This window comes from Mesocricetus auratus, unplaced genomic scaffold, assembly GCF_017639785.1.
Source record: "Mesocricetus auratus isolate SY011 unplaced genomic scaffold, BCM_Maur_2.0 Super-Scaffold_100020, whole genome shotgun sequence".
Taxonomy (NCBI): domain Eukaryota; kingdom Metazoa; phylum Chordata; class Mammalia; order Rodentia; family Cricetidae; genus Mesocricetus; species Mesocricetus auratus.
Window position 1 is genome coordinate 20,671,220 of NW_024429201.1, and position 22,567 is coordinate 20,693,786.

Here is a 22,567-nt window from a genome sequence, read left to right on the forward strand (position 1 = left end):
GTGGTAGGGGTCACGGGTGGAGAAGGCATTCTCCCTTGTTGTGAGCCCTGTGAACACTGGGTGTTCAGACCACCCAGGAAACCCAGCTCTGGTTTCCCAGACACCAGTCAGGTTTCTAAGGGAGACTACTTTAGGAGCCCACAGCGTCCTGTCTATTGGTTACATCTGGGTGGGCCCGGTGGAAAGGCAACATCTGTGTTTGCCCGCTTCTGGCTCCCTGACCCCTGCTGGAGTCCCAGTCTCTACACACGCCAAGCTGTGGAGATTGGCCACTGGTTCTGTACCAAGTAGTCAAGAAACAGTTATAAAGAACGGATCCAGGCTTTTCTGTAGTTTGTCCTCTTCTGTTCCTAGGCTCTGAAGCTGTCTCAGTAAACGAAATCAAAGGCTCGCCCTAGTTAGGTTCAGTGGGATCTGCTTTGGACCCGATAATCCAAGCTCTGATAACCTTGCCTGGGAAGGTTTCCATACCTCTGTCTTGGATTTTTATGTCAATGTTGTTAAAACAAATGGGTGTTTGTCTTATCTCCATGAATAGTTGAGCTAACTCCGTTGGACTGTTTGAAGGAAGAGAATATTGTAAGTTGTACTCTAAAAGCATCCCAATGTAACATTCTGATGTGGACTTTATAGGTGATTATGTGCAATTATTTTGACTATAGAACTTGTATAGTACCACACCTGATACTTAGTGGTTAGGGACACTGAGGCACAGAACTAGTTCTTGGGTATGGGACTTCTGGGAGTGTTGTGGCTAATGCGACATGAGACCAGAGAGCAGACAGTGTTTGCCATGCGTGTGACTATTTCTCTCTTGTCAAGGCTGTACAACCCGGCCAGCGGTGGACAGGCTCTCTAACAGGTGTGTTATGGGTTTTTCCTCTGAAGTTGCCGTCTGCCCTCTAAGCAGTTAAATGTTTAAAGGTACAGAGGAAATCAGTGTGTGATGAAGGTTCTGTGAAATCTCATTAGCCCTGCTAGGGTTTCACTGCATTTTTTTTTAAAACCATGGGGGTACTGTGGAAAATCTGAAGTACTTTCTCATTGTGTTGTCGTAAGAAACTGTTCTTGTGGCTAAGACTTCTACTGGATAGGCATTTCAGTCCTGTGCCTTTGCTTTGTGCTTTGATACATGTGACTTCCTTTCCTTTAGTATGCCATGTGAGAAGAGAAAAAAAAACAAATCTAAGTGGGTATTAAGTGGCGGGATATACTCTTACTTTAAGATTAAGCATTTTTGTATAAAATTGGTCTTTTGGCTCTAGCCAAGTTCTTCCTGAGTTTGAGATCAAGTCTTGACTTCCAAGAAGAAAGATTCATAATGTAAATGTTAGAAACTCCTTTTCTGTTGGCAAATGGTTACGAGGGTACCAAATAGACCAAATTATTCTTGAAGTCCCAGCAGGCTGTAATTTTATTTTGCTTTAATGTCCTGGGAGATAGGACAGCTCTGGTGTGGGTAGATTTGGTTTCATCGCAATGGTACTTGTGTTAGTTTCCAGAATAGCTCCAGGGTTGTTCACCTGTGACCTTAGGTGAGATCTGTTAGGAAGAGTTGGGTCGTTCTGGGCATCTTCTACAGAGGGTGCTAAATAAAAAGCAGTGATGTATTTGAAATGCAGAAACTCAGGGAATTTTGCCTTGTTAGAGTTGTACTGGAAACATTATGCCGTCCATAGGTTTGGGTCTGAATCTCTTGCTTAGGCAAAGCTGAGCTTAGAGATATTTTTCTTGCTTACCAGGTGCAGGTCTGGCAGGCTTAGGAGAATTTTTCTTTCTTTTTCCTGGAGCAGATTATAGTCTATCATTTCATCCAGTCCTTGGTAGCTGGTTCCACTGTTGTTATAATGGTATCGAAAGATGTCAAAACCCAAAGCATTGTTGCTTGGACGTTTTGAAAATTTCTACCATGGGCCTCATGTTCTGTGAAAACTTTCTTCAGCTTTCATTCACTCAGCAACTCTGAGGGGTCACAGTGTGCCTGTGACTGCTCTTTGTCTTCATTCCCTGGGTGGTTGACTTCAGGCACAGAGTGGCACTCCTATGGCTTCTGTGCTTTAGGAGTCATCCTATTTGCAGGGTGACTTTTTGCTTGCTCCACCATCAAGACATCTGGCTGGGGAAATGAGTCTGTGTGGCAGAGCATCTTCTTAATGCACTCATTTTCCTCCCGAAATTTGATCTTAGATACAGTTGTAATTTGCTTATTTGAGCTGTTATTGCTCCTGGATTTCTTCTTCTGGGTAAGCAAGGTAATGAGACTTGACATCATTCCTTTAATAAGAGGGAAAGTGAAAAACAGATAATTGAATGTTGGTTATTTATTCCAGTGATGTTGGTTTCGAATGTGCCTATCAAAAATACATTTTGTTAAACTTTAGAGGTTCAGTCTCTGCTTTCAGTTCAGTTATTAATAATTTGAGATTTGGTTTTAGTAGAGAGTTAACATGAAAATGACGTTTCTTGAAGAGCAGAGGGGTGTGTGTGTATGTGTGTCTGTGTGTGGGGGGAGGGCACCAAAGCAGGCAGTAACTGAAGCTTGCCCAGAAGAGACCCTTTCAAGCCACCAGGTGAGTCACATCCTACCTCTGGCAAGGGACAAGCTACCTGTGACCATCGAGCATGGGAAAACTATGTACTTGAAATGCTAGCATGCTTTCTGCAGTCTGTCAAACACGTATCCAGACATTTCCTTAGCAGATAGATAGTTGAGGGCTGGCAAGCCAGCTCAGAGGGTAAAGGCGCTTGCTGTTGAGCCAGACAACTTGAGTTTGATCCTCAGAATCCATACGGATGGAAAGAGAGAACCAACTCCTGAAAGTTGCCCTCTGACCTCCACACCTGGGCCAAGGCATAGAAACACACACAAAACAAACAATTACATGTAATAAAAAATTTAAACTCCAATACATGGCCAAGAGATTTAAAAATTTTTATTGTTGTATGTATGCACACATGTGGAGGTCAGTGGGCAGCTTTTATCTATCTATCTATCTGTCTATCTATCTATCTATCTATCTATCTATCTATCTATCTGTCTATCTATCTATTTATTTTTGTGTGCAGCTTTTAGTGATCAGTTCTTTCCTTCTACCAGATGACTTCTTAGGACCGAATTTAGCTCATCAGGTTTGGGAACAAGCACTTTAGCCCACCCAGCCATCTAGCCGGCCTGTGGGATATACTTTAAAAACAGTTAGCTTTTAAATTTATTATACATCATTGGTAATCGTGCCCCTGGTGTGTTTATGCTTACTCCCTTTTCCTCATTTTTTATGATTTAATGGATTCATATGTCATAAAGTTTAATGAGGTGTTTTCAAGGGTGGACTTTGAAGCCACTATGAGTTAGGTAGACCTACTTTTGTCCTGGCCGTGTGACCTCTCTCTGCCTCAGGTTTTCCATTTTTTAAAATGGAAACGACAAGGGCAGGGCATAATCCTTGGTGGTAGAATGCCTTGCCCAGCATGCACAAGACCCTGGGTTAAATACAAGTACCGGGCTAAAAACAAGCGAAAGCAGGATAACAGTAACTGGCGTCACTGGTTGTTGATGAGATCAGCTATGGAGTCGGTGTCACACGTCGGTGGTCACTGTGCTGACAGCAGATGGAGACGAAACATTTATGAAGAGTGGTACTGGGTGGAGGTGGAGCTTTGTGGTGACAGAGCCCAAAGCTCAGCATGCGAGGCCCAGGTTTGGTCCCCAGCACCCGCCTGCGTGCCTGGCTTTAGTGGGTTTTCTTTCCAGCTGCAAAGGTGGTGAAATGTCGGTGTGATCCAGGGCAAACTGCCCTTGGCTGGGAGTCTAAGGCAGACATAGACCAATTCGTAACTGCTCATCTGTGTTGTGACCTTGGGCAAGTAGGAGTCATTTGTGGTCTTTCTTCATCCAGAAAGGACAAGATTCATGGCCTCTAAGACCCTCTCAGTTGGGACATTCTGTGCAGTGTTGAAGTTTACAAGTGACCAGAATCTCAGTCCATTCAGCTTTTCTGACTGGGCATGCGTGTTCTCCAGGCCAGCACTTTGTCTGCAGCAGTGTTCATAGCCTTTACAGTCAGCACCCCGAAAGACTAAGGTTATCTTTCTGGACTTAGTCCCAAGAGATTGCTGACAAGGAAGTCTGGATCCCACGTGCGTGGGTCAGCTGGCTACCTGGTCCCCTTGTGGGATTCTGAAAAGGAATGGTAAGCAAGCTGATTGTTTCTTTGATTTCATGGTGCAGATAAATTCTGAGGCAAAGGAAGTCTCATTAAAGACTTCTAAGACATTTTTGCTGGGCTGCGTGGTCCAGGCAAATGAGCCTTGGTTGCAGATTTCAGCCTTCCCCGTAAGCCCTCTGGCTTACTGCCGGTGCAATGCCACCTGGTTCTTTCTTGTTCCACCAACTCCATGGTTTGCTGTATATCCAAATGCCAGAGTCCCAGAATGTCCAGGATTCATTCTGGTAGATGAAATAGAGGGTGATTTATTCTGAGCCCCTCCTGCAGGATTTCAAACTCGGGTATTCTATTCACTGGGACCATTCCAGGTGTACCTGACCTCATTTGAAAAAAGAGGCCACTCCAACATAAGCCACTTTTCTAGCTGTTTCTGGCATCCTTTATCCCATAGTGTCTTCAGAAGGAGCAGCACCTACCACTTCCTTTGGTGTTGCTGCCATGCTGTTGACATGTCAGTCACCCTCTGTTGTCACTTCGCATCCGTCAGCCATGCCTAACGACTGCTGTATACAGTCTGTCAGCTGTATTCACAGTTATGCTTCCTTGGGTTCGGTGAGCTGTGGGTTGAAAGTTAATCCTGCATCTGATACGTACGGATTATTTCCTGGATGTTAACACCTGTATAAAACTGGGTCACAAGTATGCACATAGCATTGCCATTGCATTGGTTATTAGAGATTATCTAGAATGCAGGAAGTGCACAGATACCATGCAAACACTACACTGGTATATAGGAACCTTGAGCATCTTGGGATTTTGGGATCTGCGAGGGTTAGGGAACCGGCAGCCCTTTGATACTGAGAGTTACTTCAATTTCTAGCTTGACTATATTCATGGGAGGCCTCTTCTCCTGAGACACTACCTGTTATAATCCTTGATGCCCAGCTCTAACACAGTCTTTTGGAAGCCTTTGATGAGCTTAGGAGCTCCAGAGTCGCCTTTCTATCTGAGCCCTTGTCTCTCTATTGCTGGCCCTTCTCATTGATTACTTGCCACCAGGCTGTTGTGGAAATGAATTCCCACACCACCAGGCACTGGGCCTACTGTGTGTTTCTGTGTGTCAGTGTTCCAGTCTGTCTATACCACCAGCGGTGGCAGGGATCCCGATTTGGGCTACTTTGCAGGGACTTAAAGGGCAATGCACATGTGTTACTTGATTAATTATTTTGCTAATAATTATCTGAAGTCTTCCAGTCTTCAGTGTCTCTGTAAAGGTTAGCAGTGGTGTGCTCCTGTGTATCATGAATGGATTGCATTGGAAACCACTGGGATGCAGGGATACAAGGTCAAGGGTTCTCAGAAAGCAAGTAGGCGGCTGTCCTTCCTGATGTATCCACTCTGTGGACTCCTCTAAAGAAGTAGTTTCTTTCTGCCGTGAGAGGCAAGGGAAATTCTTGATGGAATCTGAATCTGTGGATTGACAGACACCTGGAAGCTTCTGTCTGGTCTCTGGAAGTGCACACCTCACCCACATAGCATACTCCCAAACGACTAAGCAGCTGTCCTGACACGGGACTGCTAGCTAGGCAGTAAAGATAGTCTGGTCTGTGGGAAGCCGAATGATGTTCCGTTGGTGTTTCTTTCAGCCAACTTCACCACGATTCTGCAGCGTTCAGGCCATTCTGAACAAGCGCTCTTGTAATGACATTTTTATAAACTGATAACATATGTGGTTTTGAAGTCTCTTGCTGTACTGAATATTCCAATCTGCCTCCTCCTCCTCAGAATGCAGCTCTTGCTTCTGATGGAGCACAGCAGGACCACTGCTCCCTCAGCTCCCCAGCTCATGGGAACAGTCAGCTGCAGTTCAGACATAGGGCCAGGCTGTTCAAGTCACCCAGACGGTTAGCCTCCACCTGGATCTGTCTGTGATAAGGGCTTAGTACTCCGTGTAAATACTTTCACACAGAACTCTGGAAACAATGGCATTGCAGCTGCGGTGCTTGTGAATGGTGCAGTTGCTTCTTGAAGTTTACAACCATCTTGTAATTACAAAGCTCCTTTTAATGTGTGTGGCGGCTGAGCCACACCTCGTTCATAGACTGGCGGTTTCCTTTTTAGCCCTCTGAGCAATATTTATCTCTCTTAGATTTATTTCCTTGCATATGAGTGTTCTACTCATTGCAAATTGGTTAGCGCACTGGTAAATTTATCACACCCACTACTGCATTATGTAGGATATAAACCCCTGCTAAGGTCTAGGTGGAGTGAAATGGGTGTCTCCACAGAATTCTTCAGATAGATGGTAAGCAGCATCAGGTAGAGGGAACTAATATCACTGTTTGCATCAACACCTCACTGTTAATCATCCTTCTTGTCGCAAGGATGTACACTGTATCTGTTTTGCCTCCACCCAGGGACATGGGCCCATTCTCAAGTAACTTACTGTTGAGAGCCCCACTGGTCTCAATCCTTTCTCTTTGAAATTCTTGCATAGAACCCACTACATGATCTCCAGAAGCTTATTGGGGGAGCAACAAGGCATGCCTTCTGCCTAGAATCTGTAGGCTCTGCCTTTGGAGATGGTAATGACAGTGCTTACCTCTTGGATTGACTCTTTTGCTATTCTCCACGATTTCCCATAGATTATAGTTACAAGATCTCCAATCCCTAGGCAAGTATTCTGCATAAGACAAACTCCAAGTGGACAGAGCTCTCCTCCCATCCTTGGCACTTTTCTGTACTCTGTCATCTGCATGAAGCTCTGCCCTTGACACCCTTGCTTATAAACTAAGTTAAGATGAACATTTTGTTGGAAAAATTCAGGGTCATTTGGGCTTAACCCAACTCTTAGGAACATGGCTCCCTCATTTATGTTCTTGAAAGTGGGTTAGGAGCAGGTAAAAGAAAGTCATCCTTTATTTTTGTTTTTATTTGTTTGTTTTAAACAAGGTCTCTTTATGTAGCTCTGTCTGTCCTGGAGTCCTCTGTGTACACCAGACTGGCCTTGGGCTCACAGACATCCATCTGCCTCTGCCTCCTGAGTTCCGCAATTGAAGGCGGTCGCCACTAACCCAACTCTTTATTGGTGTGAGTGGTGAGTTTGGAGTCAGGAGGCCTGGCTCTAGTGAGCTCACTGAGTGTAGTACCCTCTCAGGCTTCCTTAGCATCAATCTCCTTTGCAATGGAAGGTCTGTGGTCATTTTTATGAATGGCTGTGATTCCTTATTAGTTCGTTTTGAGACAAGGTCGCTAGTAGCCCAAATTGGCAAGTTTAAGGATGTCTTGACTTGGTAGAATACAAAGTGCTCTTTGGAGATTGTTTTTTCTTTTCTTGTTAATTATTAGATGTGCATGAGTGTTTTGCCTGCATGTATGTATGTGGACACTCCATACATACTCCTGGTGCCTGAGGAGGCCAGAAGAGGGCATTGGAATTCCTGGAGCTGGAGTTAGGCTGCCGTGAGCTGGAATGCAGGTGCTGAGAACAGAACCCAGGTCCTGTACAAGAGATCTCTCTTCAGCCCTAGAAGAGAGTTTTAAAATTTAAAAAGAATACCATTTTGGAGCCAGGTGGTGGAGATTCACCCCTTTAATCCCAACACTCAGGAGGCAGAGGCAGGTGGAGTTTTGTGAGTTCGAGGGTAGCCTCGTCTACAGAGCTAGTTTCAGGACAGCCAAGGCTACACAGAGAAACCCTGTCTCAAAAAGCTAACAACATTAACAGAAAAATACTGCGATGGTATATGTATGTACATTTTTGTTTGTTTACATGTATGCATGAACGTGTGTGCGTATATGTACAGGTGTGCACCATGGCGTTCATGTGGAGGTCGGAGGGCAGCTTGCAGGAGTCAGTCTCTCCCTCCACTGTGTGGATCCTGGGTTTTGAACACAGGTCGTCAGGTTTGGCAGTGAGTGCTTTTACCCACTGAACCATCTCTTTGGCCCGAAGAGCCAGGTTTCTTTTTCCTTTTGCATTCCTGGCAGGAGTCTTTGTTTTTATTAGCTGTCATTCCACAGAAGTGGATATGCAGCAGGAGAAACAGGAAGTAGGTAGGCTATCTGGAGTAAATGAATTTTGAAACAGTCTAGTTGACTGCTGGCAACTAGAAGATCTACAGGAGGGAGGTTTCCAGGCTGGGCCTGCTACAGGTTGGATCAGAACTGAAGTTTGGATGGAATTCTTACGTGGCTCAAGTTACCTCGATGGGCCCTGATGACATCATTGAAAGGGTTTGGGGCCATCCCACCCCACTGTGCATTCTGTCTCTCAGTTCCTACTGCCCCCTCTCAACTACCACAAGTAGTTGAAGGATAGATAATGGCAGTTGAATTTAGGGCATTGTGCTAGGCAAGCACTCCACCCTGGCAACGTTTCTAGTCCCCCCCTTTTATTTATTTAGTTTTGGCTTTTCGAGACAGGGTTTCTCTGTATTGCTTTGGAGGTTGTCCTGGAACTTGCTCTGTAGACCAGGTTGGCCTCGAACTCACAGAGATCCACCTGCCTCTGCCTCCTGAGTGCTGGGATTAAAGCCGTGAGCCATCAACGCCCGGCCTTTTACTTTGTTTTTATCTTGAGTCAGGGACTAACTTAGCTGACTAGACTGGCCTCAAGCTCACTTTGTAGACAAGCAGGCCTTGAACCTGCAATCTTCCTGTCTCTGGCTCTAGAACAGCCGGGATTATAAATCCATGCCATTAGGCATGGCTCCATTTTTCAAGTTTCATGAGGGAGGATGGTGCCTTAAGCCTCGTGGGTTACCGTCTAGCATAGTGCCTGATTCCCAGGGGGCCTAGACCCTTGGCTGGCTACATGCAAATGTTCAGGGAGGTGGGTTTGAAGATGGTAGTCCAGTGTTGCATCTTCACAGGGGAGAAGGACTGGGGGATGACCCTGTCACAGCAGCTCATGACATTGTCGTCGTCGTCGTCAGAGCCCTTCCCGAACAGCCAGGCAGAATGAGCCAGTAATAATCCAGGAATTATTTTAATTGAATTCTATGATGACTGCAGATAGATATTAATTTCATTTTAGCAGTGGAACTTAATGTACTCCGCTCCCCTTAGCCTTGGTTGAAAACATGCCCTGAAATGTATGGCATTTTTGATAAATAGCAGTCTCCAACTAAAGTAAGAACATTTATAACAACTCTCTCTCTTCCTTCTTTTTTCTTTTTACCACTTCTAGCCCAATTTTCCTCTTAAAATATGTGATTTTTTAAAAAATACAGGTTCTTACTGTTTAGTCTTGGCTGGTCTTGAACTCATAGAGATCTTCTTGTCTCTGTCTTCTGAGTGCTGAGATTAAAGGTGTGGGCCACCATGCCTGGCATAATGAATTTCTAAAACCCAGTTTATCATGTGGTTCCTGATGACTAATATAAACAATGCCAAATTATATTCATAAGAAGCCATGTTTAGCCGGGCGGTGGTGGCGCACGCCTTTAATCCCAGCACTGGGGAGGCAGAGGCAGGCAGATCTCTGTGAGTTCGAGGCCAGGCTGGACCGATAGCCTCCAAAACAATACAGAGAAACCCTGTCTTATAAAACCAAAAAAAAAAACAAAACAAAAAACAAAAAAAGAAGCCATGTTTAAAAGCGTGGCATCCCTTTACCTTTTAGGATATCTCAAACTCAAGATATTCTATATCATGGCTGTTTAGACACTGGGGTAGGAACCTGGCATTGTTCTGTTTGGGATTTGAATTGCTGGGGTTGGAGTAGGACTTCAAGACCCCCAAATCTCTAGCTGTTCTTCTAAAGATTTTCTTCTTCATGGAGGTGTGTGTGTGTGTGTGTGTGTGTGTGTGTGTGTGTGTGTTTATCTGATTTTCCAGCCTTCACTGAATTTGGCTGATTATTACTTAGAGGGAGACATATGATGGGTTCTGGGAGAACAGCAACAAGAGATTCTTAGTGCTGCTGAAGCAGCCATTGTGCTGCCATTTGGTAGACAGTGATGCGGAGATGGGAGGTACTGACTGCTTTCAGCAGCCTGAGTGAAGTCACCTTTTACATCTTTTTTTTTCTGGAAGTCATGCCTGATAGAATAGGTTATCACATATTGCTTGCTTCCCCCCTTCAATCATGATGTCGTAAATGTAATCTATATTGTAAACACGTGGCTGCTTTGGTAACAATAGAAAAACGAGAGAGTGTAGGGCTGGACAGATGTCTCAATGGTTATGAGCGGTTTCTGCTTTTGCAGAGAACTGGAGTTCTGTTCCCAGCACCCATATGAGGTGCCTCACAACTACTCTGTCCCAAGGGATCTCATACCCATTCCTGGCCTCTGCAGGCACCTGCACACATGTGCACATACACTGACATAGGCACACACACATACATATAAATAAAATAAACATAAAGGAAGACAGCAGTGAAGACATGTAGTGAAAAATCACAGCACTTCATTTTAGCTCATAAATGAAGCTGGAGGAATCTCAGTTGTTAGGATTCCAACACAAACCATTGATTTGTCTTGCTTTTCCTTAAGACATTTACACATGGTTCCTCATTGTCCATACTTTAAAACTTCCAAAGTTGGGGTTGGAAATAAATGTAGTGGTTATAGTAATTATTTGAGGGAGTGAAGAGTTTGGGTATTATCAAACAGAGTTATGTATAATGATTTAGATTAGGATTGTTGTAGCCCAGTGGTTGAGTGGTTGCTTAGTGTATGCAAGGCCCTGCCTGGGTTCCATTCACTGGCACCACACATATAAACACACAAATGAAATTCAAAACAGAGACCCAACTAATTTAAACTTATTTTGACAATCTGCTTATTTATGATGTCTTTACATCTTGAATTTATAGGGAAGGATGGTGAGATGGTCCAGTGCGGGTGGGGGGGGAGATATGGAAACATCTAGTTTTGTATTTTTCTGACCTCAAATACTTGAAAACGCTATCATTTTGACAGGTTCTAGAATCGTCTGATAAAGATCCTGGTGACTCTGTTGGTGTGTCAACAGGGAGCTGATTATTCTGTTTTTGCTGCTGAGGGGCAGATCTCCAGTCTAGGGCTAAGCACTCCATTAGACTGAACAGCACCAAAGGCCCCAGCTCAAGTCGAAAGTAAACAAAGTCACTGGTACTGTGCTATCTTGCCTTGGTGATAGTAGGGGACATGGCTATAGATACAGGGAGTACATTCTGCTCTCCATGTATTTTTGGGCACAGGGTGACATGAATAGATTAGTATTTAAAGCAAAATCACAAAATCCTTCTACGCCACAGTAAACATGGTTGAATTTATGGAGCATTTAAATTTGCACAAATTCTAGAAGATGCTAATGGAATGAATCACCGCCTCGTGTGTTGTTTTGACAGGAAGTGTATCACGTCTCAATAATTTCCTTTGCATTTTTTCCTGCCAGGTGCCTGTTTTCTTCTTGTTGCTAACTTATTCCTGTAGAATTCCAAATATGTGGTCGGTTTCCCTGGCTGATAGTCTTTCACGGTTCCTTTTTTCCCTTCTTCGGTACGGCTGGTGCACAGTGACTTGTTTGTTTGTCTTTGAGAGCTATTTTGGACATGTCCAGTCAGGATGCCTTTGTCTAGAGAGTAGATCTTTATGGACTCAGCACGTAGGATTTTCCAAAGGGATTTGCAAACGTGGCTTTAGACAGATTATAACTAAGGCTGAATTTACATGAAGCATGTTCCCTCAGTCATCTGTGGAGAGGTTAGGAATGGCTTTTGTTTTTCTATTATTGCGTGTGTGTATCCATATGTAACTAAGCAATAATTGCTTTTACAAAGGGCCTGAGATGCTTTGAAATGAAACAAATCAGAAGCTACCCTTTTCTTCTTTTACATTTATTTTGTTTTTTTGATTTTTTGAGAGTTTCATATATCAATAATATTCATATCATTTCTATCCCCCTTCAATTTCTCCATATCACTCCTCACTTACTCTCAAACTCTCTCTCTCTCTCTCTCTCTCTCTCTCTCTCTCTCTCACACACACACACACATACACACACACACATGTACACACGCATGTATACAAATACAACCTGTTATGTTTAGGGCTGACCACTTGGGATTGGATAGCCTATTAGGAAACTAGACCCTGGAGAAACTGACTCTGATTCTCTCTCTCTCTCTCTCTCTCTCTCTCTCTCTCTCTCTCTCTCTCTCTCTCTCTCTCTCTCTCTCTCTCTCTCTCTCCATTAATTGCCTGTAGCTCTCCATCTAGGGGTGGAGCCTTGCTAGAATTCCTCCATCCACACTGGAATGTCAGTCAACGTTGTCACTGTGCAGATCTTATTTAGATCAGCATATTGTTCAGATTTCAGGGTGCAGCTCCCTGCCGTATATGGAAGTCACCATCTCTCTGCAGACACTCTGATCTTTCCACCTCCTCTTCTGCTATGCTCCTTGAGCCTCAGGAGTAGGGATTGTGTTGTAGATGTATCAGTTGGGGCTGGGCATCTCATCTCTGTATTTTAACAAGTTGTGGGCTCCTGTAATGGTCTCTGTTGATTCAAAAAGAAGCGTGTGCAATAAACAGGAAGAGCTATGCTTGCCTGTGTATTTATGTTCTTAGGTACTTAGAATTACACTGGTTTAGGAAAGTGGCAACAAAGGGTCCTTTTCTAGGATCCATGGCCTTATCAGTCACAGGTTGTTGACCAGGTTTACAGTTCCACTCCCCACTGTTGAGTGGAAGTTAAATTAGGTAACTGTTGGTGACCCCTAAGATATAATTGCCACTATTGCACCCTTGGATATATCTTGCTGTAGGGGTCATTGTTATGGTTTGTAAGCTTTACATATGTAAGACTTTAGTCATTTTTTCTCTCCTGGCAGCTTGCATAGCACCCTCAGATTCTTTGATAGCTTAGTCATCAGGCTCCAGCTCCTTCTTCCACATGCTTTAGACACAGATTTTGAAAGAATCAAGAAACCATCTTTTTCTAAGTTAAGAAATTACATAGGCACATGTAAAGATGCTTTTTTGTCATTAATTAAGCAACTTGTGCAATTGATGGGAATATCATATGTTTGCTGACTAGGAAAAAAACTAAGAAAATTTCGTGATAGTAAAGATACTTTGTAAATTCTATTGACTTTATAAGTGTTTGATTTAAATGTAGTGATTTACTGACTACTTTCCTTCCCTGCCAGTATATACTTTTTGGTTTATATTTCCTGCATTTCTTTGTTCTTTTTTTTGTGTACATGTGTGTGCCTGTGTGTAGGGGTGTATGCATACATGCATGTGTGCATGCCTGTGGAGACCAGAGTTTGATGCTGGGTGTTTTCCTCAGTTACTCTCCACTTTATTCTGTTTTGAATCTGTGCTCACTGATTTGGCCTGACCAACTAGCTACTAGGATCCTCTTGTCTGTGCCTCTCCAGAGCTAGGACTTGTCGCTGCACTTGTATCTGTATCTGTATCTGTATCTGTATCTGCATCTGCATCTGCATCTGCATCTGCATCTGCATCTACATCTGCATCTGCATCTGCATCTGTATCTGTAGTTCTGGGTGATCTCACTCAGGTGCTCACACTTGAGCAGTAAGACTTATCTCCACAGTCCCCAAATGCCCTTTACTTCTTTATTCAATGTAGACTTACTACACTTCTTTAACAGTTTTTTTGTGTGTGTGTGAATCTAGGGATTGTACTTATGGGTTTGTGCAACCAAGCACTTTGCCACTGGGCCACCTCTGCAGAGAGTTAAGCATTGTAAGGGCAGGTATGCAACAGGTAATTTCTAACGACAAACAACAGGGTTTTTCAACTCTCAGGAGCATTTGCTTTTTGTGATGTCTGGTTACATGCAGATTGTGAGCTCTCTGATGCTTAGCATTTAAAGGAATGGGAGTACACAGTGTAGCCCATCTAACACTAAAGACTACATTTTAAGAGGAGGAGTTGACATCTTGACATTGCTTTGCAATGCATATGTCTTAGTTAGGGTTTTAATTGCTGTGAAGAGACACCATGACCATTGCAACTTTTATAAAGAAAACATGTAATTGGGGTGGCTCGCTTACAGTTTCAGAGGTTCAGTCCATTATGGTCACGAAGGTAAGCACGGCAGTAAGCAGGCAGATGTGGTTCTGGAGCTGAGAGTGCTACATCTTTCAGGCAATAGGAAATCGGCTGTCACACTGAGGGAAGCTTGAGCAAAAGAGACCTCAAAGCTTGTCCTCACAGTGACACGCTTCCTCCAACAAGGCCGCACCTCCTAATAGTGCCACCCCCTCCCTTTGGGGGCCATTCAAACCACCATAGCGTATCAGTAAAAATTTTAGACTGTCTCTTATAACTAGCTTTCTATATTTTTCACATGTGAACTTTTTTCCTATCTAGAAATAATAAGATGTATGTAAAAAGAGTATATTGTATTGCCAAGTCAACAGTTTGTTCAATGTCAGCATTATAGTGAAGGGCCCTTTCTGTCATGTATTGCTTTTGTAAAGGAGATCACTGTCTAAACTAGAACTTGGTTAAACTGGGAGGCACACATGGAAACAGCTAGCCTTCTTGAAAAGGGCAAGCTGGAGGCACTAGTGTTACGAAGGTGTGATTCAGAGACAAGAGAAGGGGCTGTGCTTGCCTAGGCATGACCCCTTTGTTCCAGGATTCTCTTCCTGGGATCCTTCTTCACAAGCAGGAACCAGGCAGATACCTAGCCACAGGACTACCTCCCTAGCTGTGACACCTTAGTATCAGTTCCCTTGTCTGTTACCTTCTGTGATTCTAGGAGCAATGAAACAAGCGATTTGTGTGTATGATGTGCAATCTCTATAAAATCTAGCCCTGCTTAGTATACTTATTGGCATCAGAATGCCACTGGAGTAAGAGGCTGGTCTCAGACTCACAGATAGCTGTCTAGATCTCCCTCCTGAGTACTGGTATTAAAGGTGTGTAACATGACGGGACATGGCAGCCCATTGAATCCCAGCACTTGGAGGCAGAGACAGGTGGATCTCTGTGAGTTCAAGGTCAGCCTGATCTACAAAGTAAGTTTCAGGACAGCCAGGGCTGTCTAAAATAAAGTGTGTACTATGTTCACCCTAAGATTTGGATATTTCTATTGCCAAAAAATGGCTGTTTAATGGTAATTATTCTGTCTGTCTGTCTGTCTGTCTGTCTGTCTCAGACAGCTCTTGCTCTGCAGCCTTGACTGGACTCAAATTTGGAATCCTCCTGCTCCAACCTCCTGAGTGTTGTAGGTGTGCACTATCACACAAGCATACATTCTGTTTAAGCAGAGCTCTCCTTTACATCACTTGTATTAGTGGCCATTTAAAAAGTTCAAGGAAGAAAAGATGAAACTCTTCTCTCTATAAAGGGAGCGGCTCAAGTAGCCAGCCAGTTACAGATTTCTCCTCTAGAAGTCAGTATGACAAATATTTATTAATGTGTTGCATTTGTTTAAAATGCAGTTCGTCTGTCAAAATTAAACGGGAGGCTAGGGGTGTAAACTGAGTGTAACTTTCCTTTTTCTTTTGTGGGAGGGGCAGGGATAGGGTCTCATATAACGCAGCACAGCTGAGAACTTATTATTTAGCGGAGGCTGTGCTTAAACTCTTGATCCTTTTGCCTCTACCTCTCAAGTTCTGGGATTACAGGCCTGTGCTACCACCGTGGCCGGCTTAGTGTAATTTTAGATAAGTGTTTTGTATTCTTTGTCCCCTGACCTATGAAAGGGGATACCACCAGCTCCTTAGCTAAAAATGAAAATTTTCTGATCAAGCCAGGATATAGATGGAAACATTGTGCAAAGTTTAAATGACATGTGCATATACAAAGAAAAGCTATAGCTTGCTCTGCAGTAAGTTTTTTAAGGCATAGATTTACTATCGCTGTACATATGGGTGTGAGAGAACAGAGGCTGTTGGTTCCATGCCAGATCCTGAGTAGCTTTGTGAATCTAACACTTCTGCATTCAGTGACGTGCGAGAAAACTGCAGAGCCAATTCAAATTAGGGAGAGGGAGTTTGAAAGAGGCCTGTTGTGTAAGGATCAGGGCTAATGAGTGACTGTATTCTAGGGCTGCCTGGTTCTGTATTGAAGGTCACAAAGATGGTGTTCTTATTTTCTTCCACTACTTAGATACAGTATAAGGCCATGTAGTTACGGAAGCATTTTGTTAGGGAAAATGGCTTACTGTCAAAGCCATTTGGTCTGTCCTGTTTAGGGAGGGAGTGGGCGTGGATACAATTAAACAGTTGGCCAGTGCTGGCCTCCTTTTCCATTACAAAATAGTTTTGGGGGGCTGGGCAGATGGCTTATTGGGTAAAGTGCTCACCACATACATATGAAGAACTGAGTTCAGATCCCGAGAACCCATGTAAAGCCAGATATAGTAGTGTTCGCCTGTAATCCCAGTGCTCCTGTGATGAGGTGAGGAACAGAGGCAGGAGAATTCTGGAAGCTTGCAAACCAGCTAGCCTAGTGTATGTGAACAAGAGACTGTCTCAAACAAGGGGAAGGAGAGGACTGACACCAGGGTAATCCTCTCACCTCCAAGTATACATCACAGTATGTATATGCGTGCACTTACACCCAGAAGCAAGCACATGCATACGTGTACACACACGCAACACAAACATGCATGCATACACTCATGCAAACACATTTGAGCACAAAATGCACACATACAAACACATGAATGCACAAACAAACACATACACAAATATGCATGCACACACACATGCAAACACATACATGCATAAACATGGACACAGACACATACAAGCTTACACACAAGCAAACATGCATGCACACACAAATACACACACAAATTGGTTTACTGCTCTCAAGCATTGGTCTCTTTTAATTCAAACTTGATTATTAAATATGCCTTCTGTTGGGCTAGTAACCTATAAAAAAGTAAGGGAAAGAAAACCATGTTTTTACTCATCTTAGTTGAATTTAGAATCACATCAGTTGCAGCATTGGTACATTTTACTGTATACTCCTATTGGAATGTTAGCCGTGTGTCGTGTTTCACACGAGGGAGCCTCTGGAGTGGAGAGATTAGGAGACACGCTCCAGGTCAGCAGGTCGACTCCTGACCCATCTGTGAGCTTCTTGCACCTTTCTTCCCTTTCTGCCCGTGGTCTGTGGGAGGCTTGGTGGGGGTGGGGGCGGTTCAGCTTGTCCGCATGTTCAAGAGAGGACCTGTCCTCATGTTCAAGAGAGGACCTGTCCGCATGTTCAAGAGAGGACCTGCTCTAGTCAAATGGTCCTGGAAGTTTCCACTGAGGCTCCGTATTCAGGTTTGTCTTCAAAGGGGAAGATGTCCCTTCGTCTTTGTACTTGCTGCCCGCCCTCTTGGACAGAAGACAACCATCTTTGCATAATGATCTGATTTATGTAGTTTTATTAAATCTTCCTAGAAAAAATAAACAAGTTTAAAAAAAATTTTTCACCCCCCAGGCAAATTGTCATCCAGTTGGTCATTTATGACTTCTCCAAGTTCAAGACGAATTTTTAGAGGGAAGAACTTCTGACTGGGCATAATCCTGTAGATGCCCCCCAACCACCCCACACTCTGGCCGCTCCGTACCTGTGTTCCCACAACTTTCCATTCTGACCATTCTGTACCTGTGTTCCCAGCACTTTTACACACCCCAGAAGCCTGTTTGCATGGCAAATGCTTAGAACTTGAGCAAGATTTCTCACTTGGCTCCTCGCATGGGTTTGCTCTGTTGACCTTTGTTCCACTCTGTACATGCTCATTGACCTTGATTCTGTCCCCTTGGGTCCTTCAGTTTCCCATGCCGTTCCCAAGGACAATCGCATGCTCCCTTCCCTGATCTCCAGGGTGTAGACAACAGGATATGTGCTTTCTGTGGAGAATTTAGAAACACTTTAAAAGCCAATATTAGTCAATTTAGTCAGGATCCAATGCCGTTGCTGGCTTCTAGAATTACTGCTATTAAAAGCAGTATTCTTTCTGGTTTAAGGCCTCAGCCATTGCAGGAAGTCACTATTTCGTGTTAATGATATCTATGGAAGCTTCCAATTAGTCCATTTTAAAGCGGTTCCTTAGTACACATTGTGATTGACGTGGGATTTAAGCGTGGCCACTCCCAGTTACGTGCCTGAGCCCTGAACACGTTATATGTGTTTGTTTTCAGAGTGAATTCAGGGAGGTTTGGCGTTGCCCAGGCTCTCCATGGATGCACTTGTGTGATTTCGGGAACACAGTTTAACTGTGTGTTCAAACATTTGCTGTGAAATAGGTAGGGACCACAGACAAAGCTTGAACTGGTTTCAATGTGCCACTCTGTGTGGCCACTGGGGGAGTTTTGTATTTAAAATGCAAAGCACTAAAGCAGTGAGAGGTATGATATGTTTCCTAACCTTGCTTCCTAATGAGCATTTAATTCTCCCGACTTTGAATACCACCGTTCACACTGAAATTTAGCATAAAAACCTAAAAGTTGTTTTTATCACCATTTTTGCCAGTTTCTTACTGTGACTTCATCTGTGTTCTCCATAGTCCAGATGTGACCATTTCTCTGGGCTGCTGTAATGGCTTCCTGATTACAGCCCCCATTTCCAGGTTCCTCTCTGCCTTACCCTAGCACTCTGCAAGCCCGTCTCTGCTGTTTTCAGGGTGATGACTCTAAAGTACAAGGCAGGGCATGCCAGCTGTCTACCTAGAATGTGTCACGGGCTCCTTGAACTTGCCAGGCCTGCATGGCCCTTGGTGATTGTGTTTCCGTCTGGCCTGCATCCTGCCAAATAGATCTCAGAGCCACTCGGCCGACACACCCAGGCTGTCTGCATTTGCACTCCATTCTCCTTTGTGCCTCTCCTTCTCGCCTCTGCTCCCTCTGCCCCACGGCTCCTGTTCTCCAGGACACCTGGAGCCTGAGCCAGTCACCCGCCATCTGTCCCTTTTGCTGGAGTAAGTGTGTGAACCAGCTTCTGCAGTGACACTTACTGTATTGTGTCACATGGCTGGTATGTGTCACCTTGTTTCGTGCCCACTAGATGCTGGGCTCCCACACCTAACTCAGACACTTGTGCCAACTGGGCTCTTTTCACCCGTGCTGTATGCTTGACTAGACAACACAGAGTTCAGCTATCTGTGATACCGTGTGTACTAGGCTCTGTGACCGGAGACGGTGTTTTCTAGCTTTAGAGACGTGGATCCCAAACCAGCTGGTCTTTGAGCCACCCGAGGAGACTATGAACCCTGGTCACCAGGTGAGGCCTGGAAATTTGCATTAAGCCGTAATGGAGCAGGTCAGCCCCCCCCGGACAGTTTAATGAAAAAGGCACAGTGGGCTGAGCGTGGTGGTGCACACCTCCAGTCCCGGCACTGGAGAGCAGGTGCAGGCGAATCTCCGTGGACACCAACCTGGTACACACAGAGTTCCAGACCAGCCTGAGCTACAAAGTGAGAGCCTGTCTAAACAATAGAGAAGAAAAGGAAAGGAAAGAAAAGAGAGGAAAGGAAACCACAGTTGTTTCTGCTGCTTTCTCTCTGTCCATTAGCTTGTTTCTCTATACAAGAAAGTCATTTTAGCCACTGTATAGAGTTCCTCTGTGTAAGAAAATAGTCTATCCATTTTCAGTTAATACAGAGAGAGTCTTATTAACATACCACTTAATCCCAGGTTTCCTGGGAGGTAGAATTTTTATCAAAGTGAGTCAAATTTTTTTAATCATCTATTAAAAAATGATGAAGACGGGAACTCATAGATTTTAAGTAGTTTACTCTGGGTCATGTTTTTAAAAGACACTTGTAAATAGATCATAAAGGTTTCTAATTATTCATAGCTGTTTTAGATTGAGAAGGGATGAGATTTTTTCTCATGTTGTTTCATGAGAAGTCAGTGAAGTATGTGGGCTGGTTAAGATGACTCAGCAGCTCTCACCCCACAAGCCTGGCAACCTGAGTTGGGTCCCTGGAGCCCGAGTAAAGGATGAAGGAAAGACCTGACCCACGGAGCTGTCCCTTCACCTACACGCATGCTCGCGCGCACACACACACACAGATACACACACACAGACACACAGACACACACACAGACAAACACATACATACACACACAGACACACACGCACATACACGCACACACACACACCCCTGTGGCACGTGCAAGAGCACACACGTGCTTCATAAACACACAGTTATAGTAAATAAGTGAAAGGAAAGGGAAGGGTTCCTTAGCTGCTCAGAAAAAAAAACAGGTGACGTGAATATGCAATTTGTGTAAAGTTATAATATTCCAGTAATTTTGCCTGGCAAAACAAACACTCATCAACAACAGCAAAACAAAACTGCTGTGAACTTCAGCCTCATCTTGATTTTAATTTTGAACCAGACTTCAATGGAATTGTATCTTGACATGTGTGGTAGATCCTCTGAAAACATAGTAAAGACATAGGAGAGGGGAGATGCATTAAGCAGTTTTGGGTGCTGTTATTACCAGAAACTGATGCTGGGGTTAAAAAAGAGCTCCTCTGAGCAGAAACTTGAAGTCTGACAGTGCAGAGCCATTCACTACCGCCATTGTATTTGGTTTTGTTCCTCCACCTTTTTCCCCCTGAGAAACAGGGGAGGGTCAGCAGAATCTTGGGCTCCTGGGATGTGGATTCATTTTTCCCCTGTCTTAACCTCCTCTTCTCCTTCCCTCAGGTACATACAGCCACTGGTTTAGATGTTGACACCTGTTATCATTGGGGTTCTCCCTGAATGCCCACTTGAAGCCTGCATCCTCGATCCCATTCTGGTGCTGTTTTTAGGCATTGGTGTGCGTGTCTGTAGGGGGAAACTGGTTATGATATGATGTGGCGCGAACAACAGCCTAGGCTCTGCCGAAATGAAACCGGTCCTTTCTGTGTGTCTACTTGAATAGTTCCTGCTCTGGTCTTGGCTGTGGGCATTTTTCTCTAAGCTGGGACCTCCCAGTCTGTTCTCTGTTCTTACTTGCTCCCCCATGATTATTTACTTACCCAGAGGGTGTGTGTATTTGTGTGTGTGTGTGTGTGTGTGAGAGAGAGAGAGAGAGAGAGAGAGAGAGAGAGAGAGAGAGAGAGAGAGAGAGAGAGAGAGAGAGAGAGAGAGAGGGAGAGAGAGAGAGCTTTTTGGACCATGTACTTTAGGGTAGCTGGCCTAGCAAGCCTCTGGCTGATTTCCCTGTGTTTGCCTCTCATCTTGTCATAAGAACGCTGGGATTACAGATTCGTGTCATGTTACATGTGTTCCTGTAGTGGGGAGGGGGAATGGAACTCCAGTCATCATGCTTGTGTGGCAAGTACTTTTACCTGCTGAGCCACCTGCTCGGCCTTCCTCTTCCTACCCCAGGATGCTTTGTGAAGGTTTTAATAATTTGTTTTTAAAGACAGAGTCTCAAGCTCAGGCTAGCCTCATACTTTCCGTGTAGACAAGGATGACCTTAAACTTCTAATCTTTCAGCCTTCACCTCCTGAATGCTGGGGTTACAGGTATACATCACCACCTCTGTCACCTTCTGTTCTCCTGCTGTCTCCACAGGTTGGACTCTGCATAGACACTGGATAGCTCCATGCAAAGCAGAACTGATTGTCCCCACCTTGGTCAGTCACTCGTTAACTGTCCACCTGTGTGATGGAAGTTCAAGACTCTCTGCCCACCCTCCAAGGCTCTCCAGCGTGTGACCCACCTGTGTAGCCTCCTTTTGAGGGCTCACCACAGTCCCTGCTGGTCTTGACCTTTCTCCCTTCTCCGTTGTCTCCTCTGTCTCGAATAACCCCTCTTCTTGTTGCCCCCTGTGGCAACACTCTGGGCTCTTGCCCCGGCTATTCCTGCTCTTTAAGATGTCCTTAAAATGATTGGCCCCTTTTGGAACTTTCCCGGCATACCTCCTTGCAGTAACTGGATTTCAGTTTAGGTTTCTCTAAAGAGACTTAGATAAAAATCTCCTTTTGCCTAGCTGTCTAATCTTACAGAATTCTGGAGAACAGGGTGGATCATTCCTGGGATTATCGGGGCAAAAGATTATTCCATCATCCCGGATCGCTGATGTGGCTCACTTCATGGTTGCAGTTGGGTCAGCGCTGGCCATTTGCATTCATCCAGCAAGAACAGGGAAAGGAGTTAGGAGGACATTGCCTGCATGAGACAGTGTACATACTATTCCTAGTCACATTCCCACCAACTGTGACTGCATCATCTTCGCAGATAACATCAGGGAAGGTGGTGTGATGTAGTCTTTAGCTCAGCACCATCTAAACAAATGTAATGTGAGTCATGTATGCAATCTCAAATTTTCAGGTGAGGGGCCATATGTCATCCCAGCTCTTCAGGAGGCTGAGGCAAGATGACTCGAATTCATGAGTTTGAGATCAGCTGTGACACACAGTAAGACCTCATCTCAAAAAAGAATAAGCAAGCCCCCTATGGTCTGAAATGACATTAAAAAA

General features: G+C 44.3%; 1 protein-coding gene across 4 annotated transcripts in view; it reads left to right on the forward strand.

The window, feature by feature from the left end:
- Arhgef28 (Rho guanine nucleotide exchange factor 28) overlaps positions 1–22,567 on the forward strand; it is a 282,273-nt gene that overhangs the window by 1,055 nt on the left and 258,651 nt on the right. The window lies entirely within an intron of this gene.